Source organism: Pinus tabuliformis, chromosome 1_1 (assembly GCF_031772625.1).
Source record: "Pinus tabuliformis cultivar Carrire ecotype Pingquan chromosome 1_1, CPIR1, whole genome shotgun sequence".
Classification (NCBI taxonomy): Eukaryota; Viridiplantae; Streptophyta; class Pinopsida; order Pinales; family Pinaceae; genus Pinus; species Pinus tabuliformis.
Window position 1 is genome coordinate 199875047 of NC_142297.1, and position 27813 is coordinate 199902859.

Sequence of the window (27813 nt, forward strand, 5' to 3'; positions counted from 1 at the left end):
TTCCCAGTCCGAGTCCCAACAGAAGGCATTTGGTGAGTTGAAGCACCACCTTTTCTCTGCACCTGTACTCATATTGTTGGACCTGCAGCAACCATTTGAAATTGAGATAGACACCTCCGACTGTGCTATTGGTGTAGTCCTCACCCAACATGAGCATCCAGTGGCCTATCAGAGTGAGACACTTTCCGATACAATTCAGAAGTACCCCACCTATGCTAAATAGATGTATTGTATCATACATGCTTTCTAACAATGGAACATTACATTCTAGGGAAGGGGACAGTCATCCACACTGATCATCGACCTCTTCAGTCTATAGAAACACAAGGAAAGTTGTAAAATTATCGCCATCAGAAGTGGTATACAAATCTACAATAATTCCACTTAAACATCAAATACAAAAAGGGCAACACCAATCATGTTTCAGATTGCCTCAGCTAGCCCCCAATTGCAACACTGACCACTGTTCTCAACTCTTATGGCCACGAGACATATGGATGGCCTCAACTTACAAAAATGATCCAAAGTTTACCACCACATACCAGATGCTCATGGATGGAAAGCAAGTTCCCGATTTACACCTCTAGGATGCATTATTATGCTACTTGGGCCAACTTTGTGTTCCTTCAAGTGAGCGTGCCAAGATGATTTGGGAGGCACTCTACAGTTGGGTCACAAGGCACTTTGGTGTGGAAAAAACTATGGTCATACTACAAAAATACTTTTATTGGCCAAAACTCTGACAGGATGTTGGAATATATCTCAGATCTTACATTGCTTATGTCATCGCCAAGCCAACCATTAAGAAGCAAGGCATGTACAATCCTCTACCTACTCCCCATCCAACCCTAGGAATCCATATCCATGGACTATTTGTTTGGTCTCCCTTGCACCAAGCCTGGTAATGGTTGTGTATTTTTGGTCGTGGACATATTTTCTAAGATGGCTATATTGGCACCCTGCAAGAAGAGTATCACAGCAGAGGACACTGTCAAACTCTTATTTGAACAAGTGTGGGTGCATTTTGCGTTCCCACACACCATTATATTAGATCAGGTTAGTAGGTTCCTAAGGACATACTAGTTGAGCCTCTGGATATTCTTGGACACGGAGCTCACCAAGTCAACTGCATTCCATCCCCAAATTGATGGCCAGACAAAGGTCATCAACAGGATGATAGTGCACATATGTTAAAAATAGAAACAAGAAAATCCTAATTTAATTTGTCCTTGAATTAAATTGTAATTATATTCTCATAGTAACTCGTAACAGTTAACTAAGTTAAGTTGACCTAGTTGGCTCAGTAACTTCAAGTTGGAAGTCTATCTAGAGTCACGTAGAGTGATCCCTAAATTTTAGAGGCCCAAGTTGAGTTATTATTGAGTTGTAATTATTTAATTCAGTTAAACTAGTTCTAACTGTTGGAGTAACTAGTGAGTGGTCAAGTGAATTAAATTGGATTTAATCCGCATGTAGTGATCAATCAGATAATTGATAATTCACTAAGAAATAACTCATGCATGTCAGTTCAAAGGAAGAAATGGTTGAGATTATAGTTCAGGGACAGTGTACTATCAGTTGTAAAATCATCTAAATGATTGAAATTCTTCCTTTTCTGCTTCGTGATTTCATCTATCAATTTTGTTTCTGCTGATGAGTAGAGTAGATTCAAGTCAATTTTTTTTATCATATTACAAAGAGTTGTTTGAATCTACAATAAAAATATACATGGTATTAGAGATGAAATCATTATAGAAAAGAAGAATACGAGTTTGTTGTGTAGGTGAAATCAAATTTGCAGTTTCATACTTCATAGCCAACAGGATGTCGTTCTACAGTTTGAGGCATGAGTATGCCCTTGAGGGTAGCTCGAATTACATATCTTGGAAGGATAGTATGGAGGCAGTGTTGAAAGACAACGGGATGAAGGAATTCATAAATCATGATATACTGAAGCATCTAACTTCTGATGCTAAAGATCTGGTAGAATGGAGAAAGTGTGTGGCAAAGGCGAGAAGGATTATCCTAGAAGGAGTTAAAGATCATATTGTCTTGAATCTCCATGGTACGGAAAATCCATTTGCAATGTGGAAGGCGTTGTTGGACCTGTTTTAAAATAGTAATGACCACAGGAAGTTTGCACTAAAGGACTAACTCAGAAATATCAAGATGGAGAAGGGTGACTCAATTTTGAATTATTTGACCAAGTTCACCCAATGTCGGGATGAGCTTGGAAGTGTTAGGTTTACTATTACAGAATATGATCTGGTGAGCCTAGCACTTCTAGGACTTCCCAAGAGTTGGAACAACTACCAAGACTCAGTAAATGGGAGGGAGAAGCTACCAGAGTGGGAGCGATTATGGTCTGACTTTGTATAGGAAGAGATTCGACGGAACACCAAAGGCAGATCCTCATCAAAGCATGATGATGAGGAGAATTTTGCCTTAGCTGGACAGGCAAAGAAAGGGAAGGGGAAGTCATCCCATTCCAAATTAATTCCAGTGAGGGCGGCAAGAAGAAGGACATGTTGAAAATTAAATGTTTTCATTGTCACAAGCTGAGACACTATGCTAAAAAGTGTATGCACAAGAAGGTCGGTACAAATCCCTCAGAAGGAGCGGCAGGTGAAGCTCTTGCTTCACAATTCAAACTTGATTTCACCATCATTGCTTGCATGGTGTCATCGGTAATGGGTAGTATGCGGTACCTGGATAGTGGAGCCTCATTCCATATGACCGATAACAATGATCTCTTTAGTACCTTGGAGGAGAAGTACCTCTAGATGCACATCGAGATGGAAGATGATGGGAGGTATAACGCGACCGACATCGATATTGTTACCTTTCAGAGGGAGTCTAGTTTTCCCCTACATTGAGAGATGTCATGTATGTTTAAGGTTTGAAGAAGAACTTGGTTTGTGTTGCCATCTTGGAGGATCGTGGCTATGATGTGATGTTTATCGAGGGAAAGACTTTCCTTCGTCACATAACCACAATATAAGTGAAGTGGATCGAGGTTCAAGTGAATAACCTCTATAATTTAGAGGTAGAAGACTGCGCTGCTTTGAGCACTAAAGCAAAGAAGGTGTCGATCCGATACATTGGTGAGTTGTGGTGTTACACAATATTTTGTTTCACTTCCCGTCCCGTATCCTGAAGCGTCAAAATGACGAAAGTAGTTAGTGTATTCACCATGAAACATGTTCAGAGGCATCCTTGAAGAACAAAAGAAAAACTTGCCCTGAAACATTTCTAGAGAAATTTGTCAAAAACCTCGTTTTCAGGATCAACGCGTTTTGCATTACTAGTAACCTGTTGCACTATATTGACTTAGTGCTTCCAGCATGGCTTTTATAAGTAAAACCCACGTTGAACCTATTCAAGCAGTTTTTCCTAAAGTGGAGGAGAAGCTTCTCTTACTAGAAATCTTGAGAACGATGAGTTGGTTACATGTGATTAAGGATTGGAACGAGATCTCCCATTCTTGGTTCTTGATCCTACTTTCATGGATCTTTCCCTTAATATGTGGAACCTCTCCCTCCTTTTATGGATCCTTAACTCTTTCTCCTTCCCTATAAATGAGATCTCTACTATACACAACGGGTTGGATATTGCTTGGTTACCTTCCTAGTGTTGAATTATGCCCAAACGCTGCCCATTTTGCCAAGGAGAAAGGAGCGTTTGAAGGTTAATGCTAGGACTTGGAAACTCACCTAAAGGAGGATTCCAACATTAAGGTTTAAGTGGTTGTAATACTTCCCTTTACCATCTATTAATAATACATTATGTTTTTTCTTTCCATAAATGTGTCAATCATTTCTCATTTAGTATAATACTCCTTGATCTGTTATATGGTTTATATTGGAATGGTTTTTGCTATGTATGTGTTTGTTGTCTCCACATGATTTTCCTTGTAGTTATTCATTCCCATCGGTGAACAGGATAATGAGCTTGGAAGTGAAATACTCAAGGACGACACCAATGGACGTTAGCATCAGAGTGAGGTAGGTCATTTATCCTCCTTTGTGTTTTCTAGTATAAGCTAGGAAAGTTTGCACATGTTTGTCTAGTTTGTTGCTAGATCCTCCCATAGGACTAGAGGGATTGTTTTTGTCTGCAGAAAGGATTGATTGCACAACAAAATGGTGACTCCACTGGGAATGCACCTTATGTTGGGAAAACCAACATTCCTTATTAAAATGTTTGAGTGGGTATTTTCAAAAACTCTTCCTTAATGGGAACTTTTCCCCTTCCACCCCCCACCAATGTTGCCTCAGCTAACATGATATCATCTAGTAATGACTCTTAGATCATCCTTGGCCCTGATCAGATTGATAACTTTGGTGACACCATGCTGCTCAGCCTCGTGAAACAAGCTTACCAAGTTTTCCTTATGGCTTCCGCGGTTTCATATGAATCCAATGACCGCTTGAGTATGGCTCTAGACTCATATTCATAAACTTCTTGGCTTGGTTCTTCAGATTCTGAAGATCCTTTGAATGAGACTTTCCTTGCTGATGAAAGCATCATTGAAGTCATGTCTCTTAAAGAAACCCCTTAGAATGATATTCATCAGCATTCCTCTTTTCTTCCCAACCTTGGTGTGATTCCTACCTATCTATATACTTTAGTTTCCCTACAATGAATGCTTCCTTTCAGACACACGTCTTGGTTCATGAGGTTTTATCTGAGGGAAATTTGGGAAACATCTTGACAATCATGCCCATCGACATCTCTATGGAACTGGGGATAGTCGAAAAAATTCACATATTATGATGGAAATCATGCTTAATATTGTAGATACTTTGTACATTAGTGTGTGTTTCATTAGTGTGCAGTATTTTGGTGTGATTCTTTGCATTTTTGCAAACATGTTTTCCCCTGCTTACTGCATGTTCCACTTGGTTTGTAGATGTTAACAAAACCTCTTCCTTATGTTGGTTTCACTGATGGCGCTTGTCGTAGTACACAAAATCTGTCTTCCGCTGCGTGGGCACTCTTTGTGCCCAATAATGAGTTAGTGAGTTTACAAGGTATATGTTTAGGTCATCCAACTAACAACATAGCAGAATATAGTGCGGTCATCGAACTATTTCCAGAAGCTATTGCTCTTGGTATCAGGGCATTAGTTGTTAAACTTGATTCACAACTCATTGTATTACAATTAAACTGGCATTATTCCGCCAGAAACCCTAACATTTTACGAATTTATTTGCTTGTTTGTCCCTTGGAAAGAAATATTGATTACATAACATATCAACACATTCCAAGACATCTAAATACATAGACAAATGCACTAGCTAACTATGTTTTAGATCACAACATATGCAAAATCGAAAACCTTAGCATAATAGGAACATCTGGTACATAAGGTAAACCATGTATTTATAGGGTTTGTAAAATGTTTATTACATCAAAAATAAAAATCTGTGTTCTGAGACACATGGCTTCTCGAGCCTACATATGTGCAGAAAATAAAACTAGAGACATGGCTATCTGCCAACATGGTGTTCATGATAGCATGAAATAACCCTTATAACTCGGCCCAATAGTCGATGCAATATAGTTGATACTCCCATAGTATGCCTCTGATACCAAAGTGGCACCTCATCAATAGTCACATACTCTAGAATGCCTCTCATCAAGGCCTCCAGGTTGTGCTCCACCTCCACCACGAGATCAGATCCCTCCTCATAAGGTGCATCATCGAGTTGTCGTGCAAACCTCCTCGCTATTGGAGAAACCCCTGGAGGTTTCTCAGGTTGGACATATACAAAATATCATAAGTCTCAATCTCAATTCACATAGTAAAAAAACATCAAAAGATTTGAAAATAAAAAAATAAAATAAAATAAAATAGTTCTTTACCTGAGTCAGTCCACTGTGCTCCATGTGGTAGTGGGAGATCCAGATCTCCCCAGAAATTTGTACCATCATACGTCCAATCATCTACCATGATGAGTTGTTGTCATAGCCATCCAAAAAACGCAAGTGGAAAGGACATTTGTTGACCACCTCCATGATGAGGCATCAATTCTCCCCACCGAAGTAGTAGTGGATCCCTGGGTCTAGATGCTTCTACGTCTACCCATTGATACCTAAACAATGGGACACGCTCTAGGAAGAACATCACCAAAATCGATATGTATCCAAACTATTTGAGTCTACCTGTCTTGCATTTGGTGAGTTGGTCTTTCATGTTGACCGGTAATCCTTCACACCAATTAAACATAGTCAAACTAAGACAGTCCAATGCATACTGAAAGTGAGATTTGCTTGCTTCATGTAGAGCTTGGGCTCCGGCTACTCAAACTATAGTATGTATAATTTTTCTCAATGGAATATTTGTGACAGTTTTGAAGTCAATCTTCCCACTTTTTGTTTTGTGAGAACCTAGGAAATGTCTAGCTATCAGCATGCCAATACTTTCTCCTCCAGTACGAGGACCGGACAACTGAACTTAGTGGTCTCTCTTGGACAAACATGTGATGAAGTAGATGTCTACGATTTCTATATCAAGTTCTCGGTCACTTATTATGAACATTTGGTAGTCTACATCCCACCATCCTACCAAGTGTTGCAATAATTCCAACTAGGTTTTGATCCAAAGGGTACATAAGAATTTGATCAATCCACATGCTCTGAGAACCCCTATACAATTTGGATCTTGTGATGCCTGATGGTCTTCCAATTCATGACCTCTTTCCTTCCACTCAATAACCATTTTTCTAGCAAATATCCTATGAAATATCAATGAACATAGTTTTAATTAGCACCTAAGGAGGAAAATCTAAAAAATAATTAGTATTTTTGAAGATCTATTAAAAATAACTTTCTTCGTGGCGCCAACGTGACTATTCATAATTTTTTCCTCGCTTCCAGTGCGATGGCCCCGTTGAGCTCAAGGAGGGCAGCGCAGTTCCGATAGGTAAAACGCTCTGACCAACCTCAACTTGAAATTTTTTCAAGCCCTCCTAACTACCTGTTCTATAGATTAAATCACTTGAAATTACAATCAAAATGTAGAGGAAGGACATATCCATTACTTGCAACAGGCGGTTCATCGAATGGTGCCCTAGATCGGTCACACTCCTCGCTTGAAGATCGAGCAGATTTAGGGTAAAATGTGCTCTCCAAGTTACAAAATTACAAATGGTAAAAAAAATACTTTTTGAGTTTATATAAACTTTGGAGAGTATGTTTACCATTTAGGGCATATTTTTACCTATAGTTTAATATTTTTCTCAAAACAGGTACCATTTGTTCACATGTGTAGCGACATTTTATGGCTAATTGGTGACGATAATTGATTTTGAGTGAACTATCAAATTTTATTTTATCTCTTTTTCAGACTCGTGAAAAATAAACAAAAAAGGAACCCCCCTGGAGTCATCTTTCAGCTCTTTTCTGACTCTCAAAATATGAAAAGATTGTCGAGTACTTGTCGTTTCGAACTCATTAAAGTAAACGAAATGACGTTTGCTCAGTATAAGTTTAACCATTTTCCAGACTGCAATAGATTAATGTACGAAAAAGGAATATCTTGGTCACACGTGGCTAACAGGTTCTCTTGAATATTCTTTTCTAGATTTTTGAATTCGAGAGACTATCTACGAAGAGGGACCTCTGAAGTTTCCTTTTTGCCTTTTTTCAAACTCTCTGAACATAAAAAATTTGTCAAGTTACCCCTTTGTCAGACTCGTAAAAATGAAACAACAAAAGACTTGTCACCATGACGAGACATAGCTACTCCTTCCTAGGGCTTGTTAAAAATACTAGGATGGATTCATCCAAAGGATGAATTTATATGACAAGCATATGGTATCCTCTTCAAGCTTGAGATAAAAAATAATGAGGTACTCACTAGAAATAGTGGGGAAAAATGGAAGTAAACATATCTTGTGTTTTATATAAATGTGGCATGTCACTCTTGAACATGACACTAATTTGTAGCTCATGTCGGATTTGGGTTATCCTCACTTCATCACTTGCCTTCCTAGGTTTTGGGAATCCATTTTCCTCTCATCTGATTATATCTTATTGTCATCATGACCTCTGATCCTATTTTGGGTCAAATGTTGCAAGAGTTCAGAGTCGTGTCATTGATATATTCAAGAGAAGTCCCATATATAGCTCGAACCACTTATAACATTTTGAATTTTCTGCAACAATCCTGAATCATTCTTACCAACTTTGCAAAATCCTATGTTTCATGTCAATGATGTGGGAAATGTTATGGCCCTCCTTCGACAGATCACTTCCTATCGACTCCAATTATTTATCTAGGAAGATGATCTAGAAACTCCCTTTCAATACCTTGGAGCTTGCATGCCTCAATGGCAGGTTCTTCACATTCAACGATAGGTTCACATCACTGTGCTTCGATCGAATGATTCTGTGAATGCTCAACTTTAGCTTCATTGTTCACACTTATGGATTGTGTTGTTGTACCTTGAGAACTATCGTTATTATTGGTGGTTTCTCTCGTGATTGTTAACAGTTTACATCATTGACCAGTAATCATGTGGTTTCTACCATGTTCTACTCTGACACATCTATTCACATGGTGGGATTTGTACTTTGGTTGAATTGAGAAAGAGATGAAGACCCTAGGTTTCGTTTGATCAATCTAGGCTACATGGAGTTATTAGATATTCATGATTGTATATATGATCCCTTCTACTTGGATGGTTGCGTCCATACCATGGATCCATACACGTGATCCTTTCTTTTCAGATGGTTGCATCCATGCCACAAATTCATGTATTGTTAGATGTATTATTAGGCATACTTACATCAGATATGTTAGATATCTTGTATAATGCTTGATTTGCAAGTCTCCTGACGATGTTTCTTCGGGTCCTTGCCTTGACTTGTAAATCATTTCACCCATCACTTCTCATTATGCCTTCATGCTTTAGGGGGAATTTGTTACACATTATTGTATCACACTTCCTGTCCCATATCCTAAAGCGTAAAAATGATGAAATTTGTAAGTGTATTCACCATGAAACATGTTCAGAAGAATCCTTGAAGAATAGAATAAAAACTTGCCCTGAAATATATCTAGAGAAACTTGTAGAAACCCTTGTTTTCAAGATCAACACGTTTTGCATCACTGGTAACCCGTGTTGGTAACTTGTTGCATTATACTGACCTAGCGCTGCCAGCGTGACTTTTATAAGGAAAACCCGTGCTGAACTTGTTTAGGCAATTTTTCCTAAAGTAGAGGAGAAGCTTCTCTTACTAGAAGTCTTGAGAACGACGAGCTAGTTACAAGTGAATAAGGATTGGAACGAGATCTACCATTCTTGGTCCTTGATCCTACTTTCATGGATCTTTCCCTTAAGATGTGGAACCTCTCCCTCCTTTTATGGATCCTTAACTCCCTCTCATTCCCTATAAATGAGATCCCTACTTCCACAATGGGTTGGCTATTTCTTGGTTGCCTTTCTAATGATGAACTATACCCTAAATGCTACCCATTTTACTAAGGAGAAAGAAGTACTTGAAGGTTAAGGCTAGGACTTGGAAACTCACCTAAAAGAGGTTTCCAACATCAAGGCTTAAGTGGTTGTAATGCTTCCATTTACCATCTATTAATAATACATTATGTGTTTGCTTTCCATAAATGAGTCAATCATTGCTCATTTAGTGTAATACTCCTTGATTTGTTATATGGTTTATATTGGAATGGTTTTGCTATGAATGTGTTTGTTGTCTCCACATGATTTTCCTTACAGGTATCCATTCCCATCGGCGAAGAGGAGATTGAGCTCGGAAGCAAAGGACTTAAGGAAAACACCAACAGATGTTAGAATCAGAGTGAGGTAGGTCATCTATCCTCCTTTGTGTTTTCTGGTATAAGCTAGGAAAGTTTGCACATATTTGTCTAGTTTGTTGCTAGACCCTCCCATAGGACTAGAGGGATCGTTTCTGTCCGCAGAAATGATTGTATGCACAACATGTGGCATAGAAGATTTGGTCACTTGCACCACAGATCTTTCAAGATCATGCAACAAATTTCTAGGACTTCCCAAGGGTACACTAGAGCAGAGAGACACATGAAAAGGGTGTAAATTAGGGAAGTGCACCAAAGATTATTTTCATGATAAAGACAATTAAGTGCAAGAGATCCTTGAACGATTTCACTCAGATGTGTGTGGACCGTTCTCGACAGCATCCACATCCAAGCACGGGTATTATGTAATATTTGTTGATGATTTTTCTCATAAGTGCTAGATTTTATTCATGCAGAAGAAAGATCAAATGTTCGCTAGAGTTTGTGAATTTAAAGCACTTGTCAAGAAAGATACAATTATGTTCACTAGAGGTACCCACATCGAAATCCTTTATTTCTCCATATCTCCAAAAAGTTATGGACAATCATTCCAAGGAATTTGAGACTCCCAAAGGCCTCCCACCTATTTGTGATCATGATCATGCTATTCATTTGATTCTAGGAAGTGTTCCGCCAAACATCATGCCTTACAGATATCCATATGCCCAAAAGAGTGAAATTTAACGTATGGTTGCAGAAATGCTAGAGGTTGGTATAATTCAACCTAGTCAAAGTTCTTTATCTGCTCCAGTGGTATTGGTACACAAGAAGGATAAATCATGGCACGTGTCCGGATTATAGGGAGCTCAACGAGCTTACTATTAAAAATAAATTTACCATTTTTGTCATTGATGAATTATTGGATGAATTACATGGAGAAATTTACTTCATCAAGTTGGATGTTTGTTCAGGATATCATCAAATCATAATGAAGATTGAATACATTCCAAAAACAACATTTAGAACTCATGAGGGTCATTATCAATTTTTGGTCATGCATTTTGGCCTTACCAATGCACCTTCTACATTTCAAGGTTTGATGAATTCCATTTTCAAACCCTTACTTAGAAAATTTGTGTTAGTATTTTTTGATAATATACTAATCTACATCAAGTCTTGGAAGGATCATGTTCAACATGTTGATAGGGTGCTCAAACTATTGGAGGAGAAACAATTATATGCAAAAACCTCCAATTGTTTCTTTGGAATACAAGTGGTGGAATATTTGGGTACTTAGTTAGCTCAGCTTATCTTATCATCTTGAATTTGATGGGAAAACTATGATAGTGAACAAATGTTTGGAAGGATATCTTCGTTGCTTTGTATCTAATAAACAGACACAATGGGTCAAATGGTTTCCTTTGGTTGAATGGTGGTATAACACTTCCTTCCATACTGTAGCAAAAATGACCCCATTTATGGCACTTTATGGATATCATCCACCATCCATCACATCATCTTTAAAAGAAAATTCTAAGGTTCAAGTAGTGGAGGATCACATCAAGCATCAACAACAAGTTCTCAAACTCTTAAAGGATAACCTCACTTTGGCACATAATAGAATGAAACAACAAGCAAATCAACATCGCAGCGAAAGAAGTTTTGATGTAGGTGACTGGATATTTCTACAACTACAACCATACAAACAAATGTCCCTCAAGCAAGCTAAGAAGGATAATAAATTATCACCAAAGTATTATGGTTCGTACAAGGTGTTACAAAAGATTGGTACTATGGCATACAAATTGGAGCTTCCTGCATCTTCCCAAGTGCACCCAATTTTCCATGTTTCATGCTTAAAGAAGGTTATAGATGAGAAGTTCCCAGTTCAAACAACATTGTCGGAATTTGACAAGGAAGGAAAAATCATATTGGAACTTGAGGCAGTCACGGAAACAAGAACTTGACAACTAAGAAATCGATCAATTTCAGAGTATCTCATCAAGTGGAAGAACTTACCCACTGAAGATTCCACATAGGAGGACAAGAATTTTATACAAAAGCATCCAGAACTATGCAAGCATTGAAGAGAACACTTTTTTAAGGAGAGGAGAATGTTAGGTCCTATACTACTAGTGTAACCCCTTATCATTATTAGTGCAACCCCCTTACTATATTGTTGTTCTCATGTAGTCCCCATATTGCTATTATTGTGCCCCATATTGTTATTATTGTGCCCTTACATTATTATTTTTATGTCAGATCTGATTATATTATGACCCCTTAGACTCTTATATATAGAAAGGAGATCTTGTCTTTTGTATCATCCAATAATTGTTCATTTGTGTAATGTAAAGGAGGTTTCCCCCTCGAAGAGGCTGATTCTAAAGTCGTTGATCTATCTTTTCTATCTTTTTGTGAGTTGGTTTCTTAACATATATTGAGCAGCCAGGAGGATTTGATACCTTCAACACAAATTCGCATGTGTGCAGACTCAAGTGAGTGTTGTATGGACTAAAACAAGCACCACTTGCTTGGTACACCAGGATTGACAATTATTTCATCGAGTTGGGATTCACCAAAAGTAAAGCAGATGCAAACCTTTACCATATTGTGGTTGAAGGTAAATGTTGATTATAGTATTATATGTCAATAATTTGATTCTGACAAGTGATGAGAAGTTGATCAAATCTTGCAAAGAGGATCTTGCAAGAGAGTTTGAGATGAAGGACCTAGGGCTTATGCATTAATTTTTTGGTATGGAAGTATGGCAAGGAGATCAGGAAATTTTTCTCTCGGGGAAAGTATTCCAAAGAGATACTAAAGAAGTTCCATAGGGAGAGAAGCAAACCCACAGATACATCTCTAGTAGGTAATTAGAGGAAGGAGGATGCTACTTCAGGTGAAGTAGTAGAGGATACTAGTTATATACAACTTGTGGGTTCACTTATGTATTTGGAAAACACACGATCCATAATATGTTTTGCAGTTAACGAGCTTAGTCAAGCCATGATTAAGCCAACCAAACTTTATTGGAAGGAAACTAAACATGTGTTGAGATAACTGAGAGGCACCATTCATTTTTCTCTTTTATACAAACAGAAAAAGGGAATGAAGCTTCAAGGCTTCACAAATACAGATTGGGCAGAGAGTCCACCCAACAGGAAGAGCACATCAGGGGGAATCTTCAGTATTGGGTTAGCAACAGTTTCTTGGCACAGCAGGAAGTAGAGAACAGTTGCACTCAGTTTAGTAGAAGCAAAGTACATGGCTGCTAGTCAAGCAACTTGTGAGGCTATCTAGATGAGGAAGATCCTTGTTGGGTTGTTAGGTCAGCAGATGGATCTAACGATGATTTACTGTGACAATCAGAAGCGTATCAAACTCTCTAAGAATCCAGTTTTTCATGATCAGTCCAAGCATATTGACAACTGGTATCGCCATATACGAGATTGTGTGCAGAGGAGAATCATGTTGTTGGAGTACATTCCTACAAAGGAGTAGGATGCAGTGACAAAGGAATTGTCAAGATGAAAATTTGAGTTTCACATAGGCAGGATCAGGGTAGTAGATAATCCCTTTCTTATTGAGAGGGAGTGTTAAAAATAGCAACAAGAAAATCCTAATTTAATTTGTCCTTGAATTAAATTGGGAATTAAATTGTAATTCTATTCTCATAGCAACTTGTAACAATTAACTAAGTTAAGTTGACTTAGTTAACTCAGTAAGTTTGAGTTGGAAGTCTATTTAGAGTCATGTAGAGTGATCCCTTAATTTTAGGGGCCCAGGTTGAGTTATTATTGAGTTGTAATTATTTAATTCAGATTAACAAAATCAAAGCTTATATATATATGTGTGTGTGTGTGTGTGTACACACATATATATGTATATATAGATATATATGTGTATACACATATATTAAGGTTAACAAAATCAAACCTTATATATATATCTATATATATATATATATATATATATATATATATATATATATATATATATATATATATATATATATATATATATACATATACATATACATATACATATACATATACATATACATATACATATACATATACACACACACACACATATATATATAATCGAGCCTTTCCCAGGTCCCCTAGAGCTATAACATATGGGAATATGTTTGTGGCTCATTTTGCTATCCCTTCTGAGCTTTTATGGGGACTCAACCCGACCCTCATTCTTAGATGCAAGGGTTTACTCAAGTGCATAGGTGCATGTACTTATATATGCTTTGCATTATCCCTTCTAAGATTTTACACAACCTAGGCCCATCACACCTCTGCTGTAGAATATCTATATATATATATATATATAACACTCTTGAGCTTGCAGTTAATAAAATAAGGCTCGATGGCTGTTTTAATATAAGGATTCAATTTCCTTTTAATATAGATGGTCTTTCCTTCCATGCAAAAGTATTTAGACTAGTCTGTAGACTCGGAATAAACACGGGAATAAACCCATTCCTTAGGAAAATAATAAAGACTTGATATCTACATGCAATGCAAAAAAAAATTCTAGGCATTTAGCTACGTATGCATGACATAAATTCATAAATTGAACCATAAACATTTAAAATTTCCATTCAATAAGTTCATGCACTAATATTACACAACAATGCAACATCATTCAGAGCTACATATCAATTTCCATAGAGAAACCCTTTAATTCCACAACTCTCGACTTAGTGCATCTTATTTACAATACAGAAAAAGGGCAAATTGAAGGTGGGAATTCAATTTTCCACCAAACCTTTCGCTTACTACAGTCAGAATCACTTGCAGTAATCACCCCCGAGCCAGATCCATGATCTAAGTCGAATTTACTTTTAGCAGATTTAGCAAGCACCCATATTCAATCCACAGATGATATGAAATACATATGACATTGGGTGATTTATCAACTAGTCAAGCACAACCAAATTCACAATAATGTGTTGTTTATAAACTGCGCCAAACACTCTAAGAGTGGTTTATCGGCCCACAACAAGCACCCTGGGTGGTATATAAGCTCTCGCTCAGCAAGCACTCTTTTGTATGTGGTTTATCATCCCTAGCTAGCACCCTAGGTTGTTTATCAATTAGTCAAGCACAACAGAGTTCACAACAATGGGTGGCTTATCAATTGTGTCAAGCACTCCATAGTGGTTTATCAACCCATAACAAGAACCCTTATTCATGTGGTTTATCAACCTTAGCTAGCACCCATTCCCATTTCTTCTAAACTCTCTTGCACTCCTCTTGGTCACAGTTTCCTCCTTTAGGGAATCTCATTCCCTAAGCTCATAGCTCTTTCTATCTTTTTTTCATGAGCTTCACTAAGAAGAGGTCTAACCCCAACTATTTGTTATGCAAATTCATTTTTATAATTTATCAAGGGTGCCTCTTGATGCTCCTCTTGAAATCTTCATCTTCTTTTTCTTTAATAATCGCACCATAAAATTAATTAATGGTGTCAACCAACCCTACATGGGTACATCTTTCCTCTCCCCTCTAAGATCAGGGATCTATAGTCCCACACTTCAGGACATTGCATAAAAATATACTCATCTCTAATTTCTGAGTATAATTACATTACCAAAAGTCAGGGGAGAATGCACCAGGGGTGTCACACTCATGTCAAATTCAATGGCCAACTAAATTTAGTACAAATTCATATGCCATGCCGGCTAGTATAAGGTTTCATTTCTAGAGTAGATTATTTAATTTTTGGAATTTTATTCATTGAATTCCAAATTAATTTCTCACCCAAATCTTGAGATACATTTGGAGCAAATGAACTCCTGTGGATTCTCATCTTTTAACCATTTCCTAATACACAATTACTATTGTGAGCATGTTTAAGGGGACTGACAAGTTGTTAGTTGCATGCAATGATTTTTTTTCATTTTAGTTTATAAATATGTAATGAATGGAATTATGTATTAATCCGTAGATGCATTTTCCATGAAAGTTTTAGGCTTGCTCATGAGTTTTTTTTTAATCTAAAAATGTTTCACAGATTCATTATATTTGAATATTTCATCATAAATTTAGATTAATGGATGGCTTGCCAGGAAAATGCATCCATAATACTGATGGGACATCTAGTTCATGTATTTCGATGAGTTTCCTTTCCAACCCTTGAAAGCATCTTGATCATCCTTCCCAACATCATAGGTAGGAAAGAACAATCCATTCAACTACGATATCACATGTTCACCATATACCTGATACACAAAATAATATTCAATACTAAGGAAAAACATCACTCAAGGGAAAAAAGTGTTAAAAAAATAAAAAATAAATAAATACATATATATATAACTTTGCTAACATGAATGGAATAAATTAGAACTTGACAATGGTGGGTATCTACATACATTGGCAGATAGCCAACTAGGTAGCCATTGCAGATTTATTTTCATCTTACTTCTTTGTCCTAGCAAGATCCCCATAGAATCTCATTCATGTAAGGTCCTGTCGAGGCCTCGAAAATTGTTGTAACAACATTGGGGATAACCACCCAGTCCGGACCTCGAAACAACTCCTTTTCTGTTCGGGATAGTGGCTCCAACTGGTTCAATTAGGTCCAGTTACCTTCTCCCAACTGCTATCAACTTTAAATATGTCTTTAATTGCTAATATCTAGGGCCATCAGATCAATTCTTGGAGCTAATCAGGCAAGAAGAATGATCCTTAAGTTGTTTTTGTGGAAAAACCAAACCAATCTAAAGTTTAAGAGGACTTTTAGGAACGTAGAATTAATCTAAATGCAAGCTAATTCTAAAATGCAAGAAAAAGGAACTAAATCCTAATCCTATCTCAATTAGGAAGATATAGATCTAACCTAAACAAAAGCAAGATATTTAAATGATTTGGAATTTAAATATGTTTGGCTTATATGAATATCAAGCTATCGAAATAGTTCAATTAACTGACATTATGAATACCAAAACATATTCTATTCGGAGACCTCTTAACTGAAATAATCAACCAATAACATTTAGGAAGTAGTTCACAAAATGAAATTGATTGTTAAATATATAATTCGAATACTTAAACAAGAATATGAGGAAATAGTTCACAACTTATCATTGTTTGTTAAATAAGTATTAAAAGAAAGATTTCTGAGTAAATAGTTACTCAGAAATCAAAATTCAACCTATAAGAGCAAAGATAAATAATAGCATATGATTGAGACAAATTACTCATACCAACAATAAGGCACAAATATGAATAAAATAACACATTCCTGTCATCATAAATGAAACTAGTATTTAAAACAATAGTATCATAAATACCAATTTATTGAATACATTTCTCTGGCTCTGATCTCCAACAGTCCTCTACAATCTTTGAACTTATACTCCTACAACAAGTGTTTCAATAGTGCAAACTCTGCCCATCACACATAATTCGGAATGCAAAAGGAAACAAATCCTCAATAATCTCTCAGATTTGAGTTTCTCTCCTTTAACTTACAACTCTAAATCCTCTATACAATAGTGCCTTCAAGAATTCGTGAATCACGGAGAAGAGGAGCTTGCCTAGTTTTCCTATTGAGTTAGACCTCGACAGTAAAATAGTGTGAGCTCCCCTGGATTTCTCTCTAAGATTTCCAACCCTTTTCTAATGCCAACAACATGTTTAAATAGTCGCTACTGAAAACAACTTATTTTTCTTCAATCATACCTTGGAAAGCTTGGGAGTCTGAATCAAGACGACAGAGACCTCCCCTTTTCTCATCCAGATTTAGGATCATGTTGAAGTCTCCCACCATAATTTGGAACTTATTATCCATAGGCTGGAGATAGATTTTTAGATGGTTGAGCCAGGCCAACCTTTCTTTGACCGAATGAGGCCCATAGACATTTGTAATACATATTTTCTCTTTGGTGCCTATGACTTGAAGGATGGTTGTTAGGGCATGCCTTGAAGCAAATGAGTCAATCAAATGAAACCTGGAGTCTTTCTAGAAAGTGGCTATGCCTCCAACCGTGCCCTGAGCAGCTATGGCTAAATGGTTGTACTGTTTTCTAAAACAGGTCTACTGTATGTTCCTCATTTCAGACAGGCTGCTTTTTGTTTCTTGCAATAGAAGAATGTCTGTTTTTCCTGAGATTACTTTGGATTTAAGAATCCTTTTTTTTGAAGGGCTATTGAGTCCTCTTATATTCCAAGATGTGCAGTTCATGATAAAATGTTGGGGGTGAGAGATAGAACCTTTACCTTGCCCGCATTGATGAGGCTCAATCCCAACTCAGCCAGATGTTGACCTTCCGTTTTCCGGCCTCTTCTTTTAGGTTGACCTTTGGTGATTTGATTATTGGCCTTGAGATTTGCTTTGATGCCGCCAACTGGTTGCTTCCCCCCCTTGGTATGATGCTCTCTTTGTTTTTGGAAGTTCTGTTGCAAGATGTATGCTTCTTCTATATGTTTGAGGTGGTCTTCTGGAATACCCTTGAATCCTTTTGAGGTCCATTTCTTTGAAAGTTTCTGCAGATCCATTCCCATCAGAATTTCCTCTATTGCTTTTTCCTCTGAGGTGTGAAGCTCCTGTGTGTAGTCCATTTCCGTTTCTTCCTGAGTTGCCTGTTCAGTTGTGGCTGGGTTTGTGGTGTTTTCCATTTCCGTGTCCATTTCCTTGTTTTGATCTGGAATTTGTTCTATGTTGTTGCTCACCTGGCCTTTCTCCGCTGTTGTTGATGAAAGGATTTCGTATCTGTTGTGTGTCGCCTGCTTGGGGGCCTCCTTTCCTGTAGTGTTCCTTCTAGCTTGCTTGTTTTTGTGAGTAACTTTGATAAATCCCTGTTCACCTTTAGCCCCAGTTGGGTCATCTTTTGGAGGTGGTTTATTCTGTGGGCAATCTCGGAAAAGATGGCCGTGCTCATGGCATTTCCGACATCTGAATGGGATATGTTCATAATCCACTGGTTGGGTCCATATTTCGTCCCTGAAGTTCAGGCTGATAGCTTCGGGCAAAGCTCCTGAAACATCCATATAGGCACATATACGAGCATATGAGATGTAGTGTCCATTTCTTGTGCCTTCTGACATTTTGATGTATTCTCCCAATCCGTTTCCAATGGCTTGAAGCACCGATGGTGCCCAATAGTCCGTAGGGAGAGAATATAGTCGGATCCATACTGGGACCCTAGTGAAGTCTTCTTGTTCTGGCATGAAGTTCTCCTTCCAGAATCTCATGTATAGACCGGCGGAGTTGAAAAAATAAGGCCCTCCTTCGAAGATGCGATCCTTGTCCTCCAGAAGAGCGAAAATAACTGTAAAGAAACCCTTCGATCCAAGTTGCAGTTCTATTGTCCCTTTAGGGTTCCATTTGGCCTGTATCCATCCTTTCAGAGCTCTTTCAGAGGGCCAGATTCCCATAAACTTACATATAACCGCATGTTCCTTCATGTAATCTCTGTAAGCTTCTATGTCGGGTTCTTGTATGATTATTTCTGGAATTTTTGCTGCCTTTGGATGGTAGGCCTTTGCTGATTGGAACTTATCCTGAGCCGTATCTGTGGCACCCGATTTAGGGTTGTCAGGGTTTTTTGACGGGGTTGAAGCGCAAGCCGTAACCCCTGACTTCTCTGTGCCTCTAGTGTCAGATCCTTCTTGTTGAGGGGCTATGATAGCTTTGTCATTTTCCTGATGAGGGGAGCGTGGTCGGAGTTCCTGATTCGAACGAGGAACGACTGATGAAGAGGTAAGACGAGTGAAGAAGGAGGTGTTAGGTGCGTGAGAGGAGCCCACCACCTGCTGTTTGAAGGAAGGACCCCCTTGAAAGACCGTTTGCTCCATGACAGGCCCGCTCAGCAAGCGTCCTGGGAGCGCAGTGGGAAGCTAAACTGCAAGGGTAGAGCCCGCAGAAGCCCACAACGGAACCAGAGGATCTCAAAAATCGCCTCTCCCGATCAGGCTCTAGGGTTCATCCGAGCCATCACCACCAAACAAATCTATATGCATTCTAATTTGAAAAAATTATCCTAGTACTCCACCTTGTCCAAGTATAACCCATTAACATTTAGAATAGGGAGTTAATTCCCCAATTAATTCCCCATATCCATGAGAAGAGAGAAACCCCTAGACTTGAATTAAAAGTCCAAGAGTTAGTTAGGATGAAGGAACACTTCAACCAATGACTTGTGCTCCTACCAAATGTCCTAATGGTATCAATATCACTGAATTCCCACCCACTTAGTTTTGGACATTTCTTGAATTGTTTTCTCTCCATTTGTCATAATCTCCTGAAGCAGGTTAATAACATCAAACTTTCTAATTTATTAAAGGGATTCAAGCCAACCCTCGACAACTTAGTGTTAGAAAGATCATTTGAGACCCTCACAAGGGGCATTTTCTCTAAGGTCCCCCCTATAAATGAAAGTTGTTTCCCACATCTGATCTCTGGGGATGTTTGATTCTATGACATGGACAAATAAGACTTCGTCTGTCTCTAATTAGGATTTTTTCCTTTCTCATCAAAGTACTCTAATCCCCTCGACCACTTGTCTAGGGAAGTATGAGGTCCCTTTATCTATGCATCTAAAGGTTGCATTTGGAGTTTTCCTATGGAATGGAATCACATGAAGGAACATGTGCCTTTGTTTCTTATCTACAGGAGGTATATGTCACTACTTGGACATTGTCTTCTACCAAAGAACTTTCAATCCCACATAAGGGGTTAAGTGTCAAGGAAACAAGGATTTTGATGCTAGATAGGCATGGTAAGAATTCACAAATAGATTCTATCCCTTTAGTTTCTACCTCTATCCACCAAGATCCAAAGACTAAATTTTCAATAGATTTTCTTTTGTAAGGGGGGGGGGGGCATTTGAGGTGACTTACCCAAAGACAACTTGTTGACTTTGTTGTCACTAAGCATCAAAGCTCTGTTCTTTGTTTACACACAAGATCATCGATTATTTGTGTAATTCTCGTGGTAAAACCAGAGCTTTCTCACTGGCCCATTTGTTTCTAGCTTCCTCGTTATCTCTCTAAAGAGTAGGGGTTTCCACCAATTCCATCCCCAACATTTTTGGTTGAGTTTTATGTATCCATGTTTTCCTTCACCAAGGGTATGTGCATTCTGTTGCTAAATGCCAATGGCTATGGCATCTTCCACACTTCAAAGGAATGCCTTCATAGTCTTGAGTGAGCTACCAATGGTTTATCCCATGCCAATTACCATTTCCTTGGCCAATCCCTTGATTGTCTCAAAACCCACTAGAATTCTTGTCATCCCATAATATCTTGTATCTCAAAAAGAATCGTCAACATGAGCCTAGAGCATTCCCACTTACCTTGAATACATCGTCGAACCACTAACCAAACAAGGACCCAAAATGCACAACCCAAACGAGAAGGATATTGATTCATGTAGTTATGGCATCAAAGTCCACGTGTCATTTTTTCATGAATAAATTTTGAAAACCCCACTTCCATCTAATGTGCAGAATATTGTTTACCTCAGTAACCTATTTGAACACTCATACTAGCCACCATTTTTCCAATGTTAGAATGCAAGAAGGGTACCCAATCACAACTTCAAAGTTTACCTTGGTCCACTCCTTAAGACTATCCTCATTCATCTTTTTCCCAATAAACTAACCAACAACCACCAATTCTTCCCAATCCATCATCTCAGTGAGCCTAATTGTAGCCCCTAAAACCAAGCTTACCAACTTCTCTACCCTTTTGATATATTTCTATTTCTTGGGTATCCTTTCTCATTCAAGAAAAGAGTGCCCTTGGCACCCAACTTCAATGGTAGTAGAACCACTATTGAAGGAAAAGATCCATTATCCAATAATTTTATGATGAAACCTTCCTTTGGTTTCACTACAAACTAGCCAAAACAATTACATAATGAAAATGCAAACTCCCTAGTAAAAACCAGAATAAGTGGTCGTAATTTTTCTTTTTTGAAGAAAGAAAAAAACATTAGGCCTTTGTATTATAAAAATCATAGTCTAAAAAACCCACAAATTAGCCTAGAAAATAATAGAAATTTTGGTAAGATTATGATAAAATCCAACATAGATTTTTGAAAATCTGAGTTACAAGTGTCAAACTTCAAGATTTTGGATGCCCCACCGGTTCTTGATGGTGCTCAATCCATTCCCACAATCAAAAAACGATTCAAACACTCCACCCTTACGATTTTTTGAATTTTTTTTACCAAATTCCCGCGAGAAAAAAAAAAAAAAACTACCATCAAGACAAATTTATCGATAGACAACGCCGTATAAAAACATTATTTACCTAAAACACATTATTCTAATTATTCACCGGATCTGGTTGCTTGAAATGTAAGCTAAAAATATACATATACTCCGGATTTGTAAGCTAAAAATATCTAATTGCTTTACATGTAATAAGTTAAATGTTTTTTCTTTATTATCACAATAAATGTTAAAAATCACATGCTACATCCTCACCATTATGTGTCACGAGAGGTGTTACTCCAATAACATTAATGGCGTTAATGCCCTCGGGGTTACCTATCCATTCCTCCGCCCCCTCGCCAACTTGGATCCCACCCTCTCCTCGCCTCGCCGAGTACTTGCGTCATGTCCTCGTTCAATGAATCTGACCCCGCCATGTAGCTCCTTCCCGCGCTCTGAGTAAACCCAAACGAGAGTGGAAGCAGGCTTGACCAGATCCACCAACCCTCCAGCAGGTCAACTGAGTAATCCACGATGTCCTCTTCCATTGCCAGCAACGTTGCCACGTCCTCACCCCATAAAGAAGACTTATCTTGATGTTGATGATGGAAGCCCTACCTAAACCCAATGGAAACCCTCTCCCATAAGACTATCTTGCTGTTGATAGTGGAAAGCCCTAGCTCGCCCCTATGGAAACCCTCTCCCATAAGACTTATCTTGCTGTTGATAGTGGAAGCCCTAGCTCACCCCTATGGAAACCCTGTCTCAAATCCTGCGGCCGCAGGCAACCTGCCTCTGTATACCATGAGTTAAGTGCAAGACTAGGGTTTCCGAGTAGGGTTTTTTCACCAACTTATAGTTATTATTTGAAGCCCTAGCTCACCCCTATGGAAACCCTGTCGCAAATCCTGCGTCCGTAGGCAACCTGCCCCGGTATACCATGAGTTAAGTGCAAGACTGGAGTTTCCGGGTAGGGCTTTCTTCACAAACTTATAGTTATTATTTTTGTTAGCAGCAGTTTTGTTGACACCCCCGGTTCTACACGCACCTATCATTATTATTTTTGTTCACAGTAGTTTTGTTGAGACCCTCCGTTCGAAAGTTACATTACTCTTTATATATATATATTCACTTAGTATGAGGATAGTATTTTTTAGGTCACCCATCAAAATCAAACCAACAATAACAAAGTGCTTAATTCATAATGACTTTGCTATTTATTTATGAAATTGAATATCTGAATATTCGTTTGTTGTACTGTAGTGGTAGTCGGGACTTTTATCATGATGATGATGCAAGTTCAAAATCTGACAGCGAGGCTGTATTTGCACAAGTTTCTCCAAAGCGTCAAGTGCTATTTGTAACATCTCATGAGCTGTCTTGTAATATCTCTTAGTTGGCTGACTAAAGGTCAGATACAAAATAAATTTACCTGAATTTCCTATGTTGTAGCATTTATATTAATAAAAAAAAATTGGTATTTGGAATCTTTGGAGATTGAATTGTGTGTTTTGAAATTGTCTGTTGTGAGACATCCATTATTTTAAGTACACACTTCAACCATCATCATGGAAAGAAAACCCATGACAAAACTCAAATAAAAACTTGTTAAATACTTGCAAGAAGTCCACTGCTTTTTCCAAAAAGCTTCAAAAACCTTCCAAATGGTCTCTTGCTCATGTGAAAGAATTTAAAGGTATTACAAGTGATATTATTTGACGAGTTTCAGTAAGTCAAACCAATGTTATCAGAACTGGACCAACCGCTCAGATCTGCCAGTCTGATCAGTTAGAGGGCAAAACCGGTTTGGATCAGAGTGAACCAGACCCTTTTTGGCCGGCTCAGTAGAAAACCCACTTGTTTTGAACAATGTTGCCAAGGACTTTTTGAATGCAATTTTTTTTTCTAAAAAAGACAATGATTTTTGACTTGGGAAGCCTAGTATTTGGTGATATTGTCTTACTGATGCTATGCAATTCATGGTAATGTTAAATTCTTAAAGTAAAAAGATGAAAATGGTTCATTTTTATCCTTTTACTTGAATTTTTAACATTACTATGAATTGACTTAGGATGTTTGAGAGTGGTTCTGACTTTATTGGATTTCAAATGGAGAATGTAGAATTAAGGAGCTTACTCGAAATCCAGCAGATTTAACAGTTTTACAGGATTTCAGGATTGGAGGATTGCAACGTTTCCATTGGATTTTGTGATGTATGAGGGTATGGAACTACTATTTAATCAAGAGCACCAAGCCCTCCTATGTACCTTGATGTTAGTGGCATTGGTTGTCGAACTCCTCTATCATGGCCCTAGTTAAAATGTACCCATCACTCAAACAAAATTTTGACTTGACATGCTACATTTTTTTATTATCTTATTTTAATGCTTAAGGGTGATATTGATGATGAAAATCCCAATATAGACAATGATTTAGATGATATATAGGTATTTGTTATAACATTATTTTTTTGGATGCTAGAAGGCACATTGACCTTGTTTGTTGATGTATTTTTGGCTTAGAGATGGATTGCACTAAGTGCTATTTTGGTTATGTGCACCCTTACATGCTATATAAATGAGAACTTTTGCTTATTTGTGTATAGATAGTTTGGATTCATATGGATGCACATTAATATATATGTTTTTCTTTAAAATTTGAATATTTTATGTGCTTTTGGTTGACTTTTTTTTGGTTCAGTTTTTTTACCTCTTCCAGTCCGGTTCTAACCAATGTTTAAAACTCCGACTCGGTCGAGGGTTGACTCCAACTCTGACTCCGACTCCGACTCGGTATCGACTCGGCCGACTCGATTTCAATGGCTTGGTCGTTGTAAAAAATACATTAAATATTTATTTTTTATAAAAACACATAATTTTAAAGATTTTCATTCATGTTTCCAAACACACAACATTAAAATATAGATAGAAGACAACATATGATCAAAGTAGGCTCATGAATATATCCATTATATCAAAATGGCACCCAGTGCACAGTCCAATACATTCACGATGATGATATAGAGATCAAAACAAAAACACATAACCAAGGAGGCTAGAAATGGCCTCTACAACAAAAGTTTGTGACCAGTACTACTGTCTACTGCTAGAGTTGCCAACATCGTCTGGATCAGTGTTACTTGGGAGTGGGAGCGACATTTTCAGAAGCTCTCAGTTTGGGAGCGAATCCCGGAGGAGTTCGACAACCAATGTCACTAACATCAAGGTGCATAGAGGGATTGGTGCTCTTGATTAAATACGAGTTCCATACCCTAATAGATGACAAAATTCAATGGAAACATTGCAATCCCCCAATCCTAAAATCCTGAATTGATAATAAGTCTGCTGGATTTTGAATGAAATCTAAAATTCTACTTTCTCCATATGAAATCCAATGAGGCCGAAACCACTCTCAAACATCCTAAGTCATTTCATGGTGATGTTAAAAATTTAAGTAGAAGGATACTTTAAGAATTTAACATTACCATGAATAGCATATCAATACTAGGGATCAGAGTTAGACAGGGAAACCCATGAGTCAGACAGGCAAGCCCAGGGAGTCCCTAAAAATGAAATCCATTATCAATACTAGGGATCAGAGTTAGACAAGGAAACCCATGAGTCAGACAGGGAAGCCCAGGGAGTCCCCAAAAATGAAATTCCAAAAAAAAATGCCGCTGAAGTGACTTGACCGGCCGCTGTTACCGAGCCGACCGAGTTGTTACCAAGTCGGCCGAGTCGTTAGCCAACTCGGCTGGCTCGATAACAACCCCGCTGGCCAGTTCTGTTCAAAGGCCGAGTCAACCCAGTTGGGCTATGACTCGGACCAACTCGGCCGAATCGGAGTCGAAACGGTCGGTTTTTAAAACGATGGTTCTGACCAGTTCCTAGTCTAAGGGGTCTACTGGTTCAATGACCAGTCTAATTCTGATAACATTGAGTCAAACTATTGTGGTAGTTCTATAGGCCCAGCTAATAAACTATATACAGAGCTGGTAATTTCGTAGACCGAGACATATAGTGGGTCTTTTTGTCTGTTCATATAAATGTAGCATAGAATTGCTATTGGATTCCTTGTGATGCAAAGCATCAATTCTAGAATTTCTATAATGCAAAGCACCAATCTTCCCTTTGCATTTTGGTATTTCATACCTATTTTTTCCTATATCAACCCAATTTCCCTATTAGATATAGATATAAAGCCATTCCCATTACATTGTCTTTGGCATTTAAAGCAAAAGATTTGGGGTGATTCTCTATACGCTGGCCTGTTTTTTCATTTTTTTTTTCACGTGTGGTTCACAAACACCTGCGGTCACTAGGTGGCCGCTATGTCCACGGAAATATCTGAGCTTGATCAAGGGTATCAAGCCCCGCGGCCAATAGCTAGGCCTAACCCCAAGGGCTTCAGGGAGAATTGACCTTGTGACCTCCCGAACGGCGAGGCACTTATTTGACCAGTTGAGCTAACCCTTGGGGCTAGTCTGTTTTTTCATTATTAACACAGTTTCCTTTTTATTCATTATCAACCCAACTTCCTTATTAGATATAGATACAAAGCCTTTAACATTGCATTGTCTTAACATCTAAACCGAGAGATTCATTGCATGTCTAGCATTTAAACCAAGAGATTTGGGAAAATCAGCACTCATATCTTGCATTTATGTTAAAATGTTAAAATTAACTAGGGACTATCATTATAGAAGCTTATAGAAACTGAAGTGAATCCTTCAATGAAACTTAGATTGATGAATATAGAAATAACACAAAATTGAGTTTACACAGATCCAAAGAATGATACACTTTGGAATGCTTTGACAGGCACAGAAAAATGAACAAACATCCTCATTCTCTAAGCCAACAGCTAAAGCATGTAAGCAGCATGGCTGCAACGTTTATAAAAGGAAACACTTCAAGAAATATAGTCCACCTTAACTGGGAATCCTTGCCTCTGTTGATCTTTATCCTATGCCTCCTTGCCTCTGTAGCAACCGCAGCTTTGTTCTTTGACATTGGTATTTGGTCATGAAGATCATTTGAAATGTTAGTGACAAATGAAGCTTTTGTCAGAGCGTTCAGATCAAGAAAATCTGAACAGTGAGCATTCTTCGTAGGCATTGCATCGTTCTTCTCAAACCCAAATGATAACTCAGTGGAATAAGGATGCTTTGGCCTTCCAAGCCTCTGTTGCTTGTCATATGTCAAGATTAAAGCTGACCTACCAGAATATTTTTTCAAAATGCTCATGCTTGTCATGTCTTTGAAAATTGCCACACAAGGCAGCTGTTTCTGTTTTCTGCCTGGTGTCTGAATGGGATGTTGATCACCAAGGTGTAAAGGCATGTTTTGCTCTTACCTTTGTTCAAGGCATAATGCCAACTGCTAAACCCAACCAGAACTATTGGTCAATAAAATAATTATCCGTCTCCTACGTGCAAATATAAGAGGCTGTAAATAGGATCATCAAAAACCCAGATGTAATATATACCTTTGATTACATATTGATATAACATTGTAATCTTTCGAGTCTTGATTCATTTTCCTCATCTTTTCTACCCCCTGTTCCAAACACAAAACTTGTGAACATCTGCTTGAACAAAACCAGATAAACAACACATGGGAATATTCCAATTTTGTTGAACCCAGTGATGAAACAATCCAAGAAGAACTAGCAATAGATCAAACATAAAAGAAATGAATAAAAAAATCCAACCTTATTAACCTTGCATTTTCCAAGGACAGTTCATCCCACCACCTCCCTCAGTTTTCTGTCTGCAATGGACAGAATGTTGAATTTTTAGTCTCCTAATAAAAGTCTCTCCCTACCATCAAAGCATGGACATCATTTA

The 27813-nt window shown here is 38.0% G+C and overlaps 1 long non-coding RNA gene across 1 annotated transcript; it reads left to right on the top strand.

Annotated features, from left to right (window-relative positions):
* Positions 1-22263: 22263 nt before the first annotated feature.
* Positions 22264-23467, top strand: LOC149212211 (uncharacterized). The gene is made up of 2 exons (XR_016250221.1): positions 22264-22935; positions 23229-23467. It is a non-coding gene; the product is annotated as an uncharacterized LOC149212211 (long non-coding RNA).
* Positions 23468-27813: the final 4346 nt, after the last annotated feature.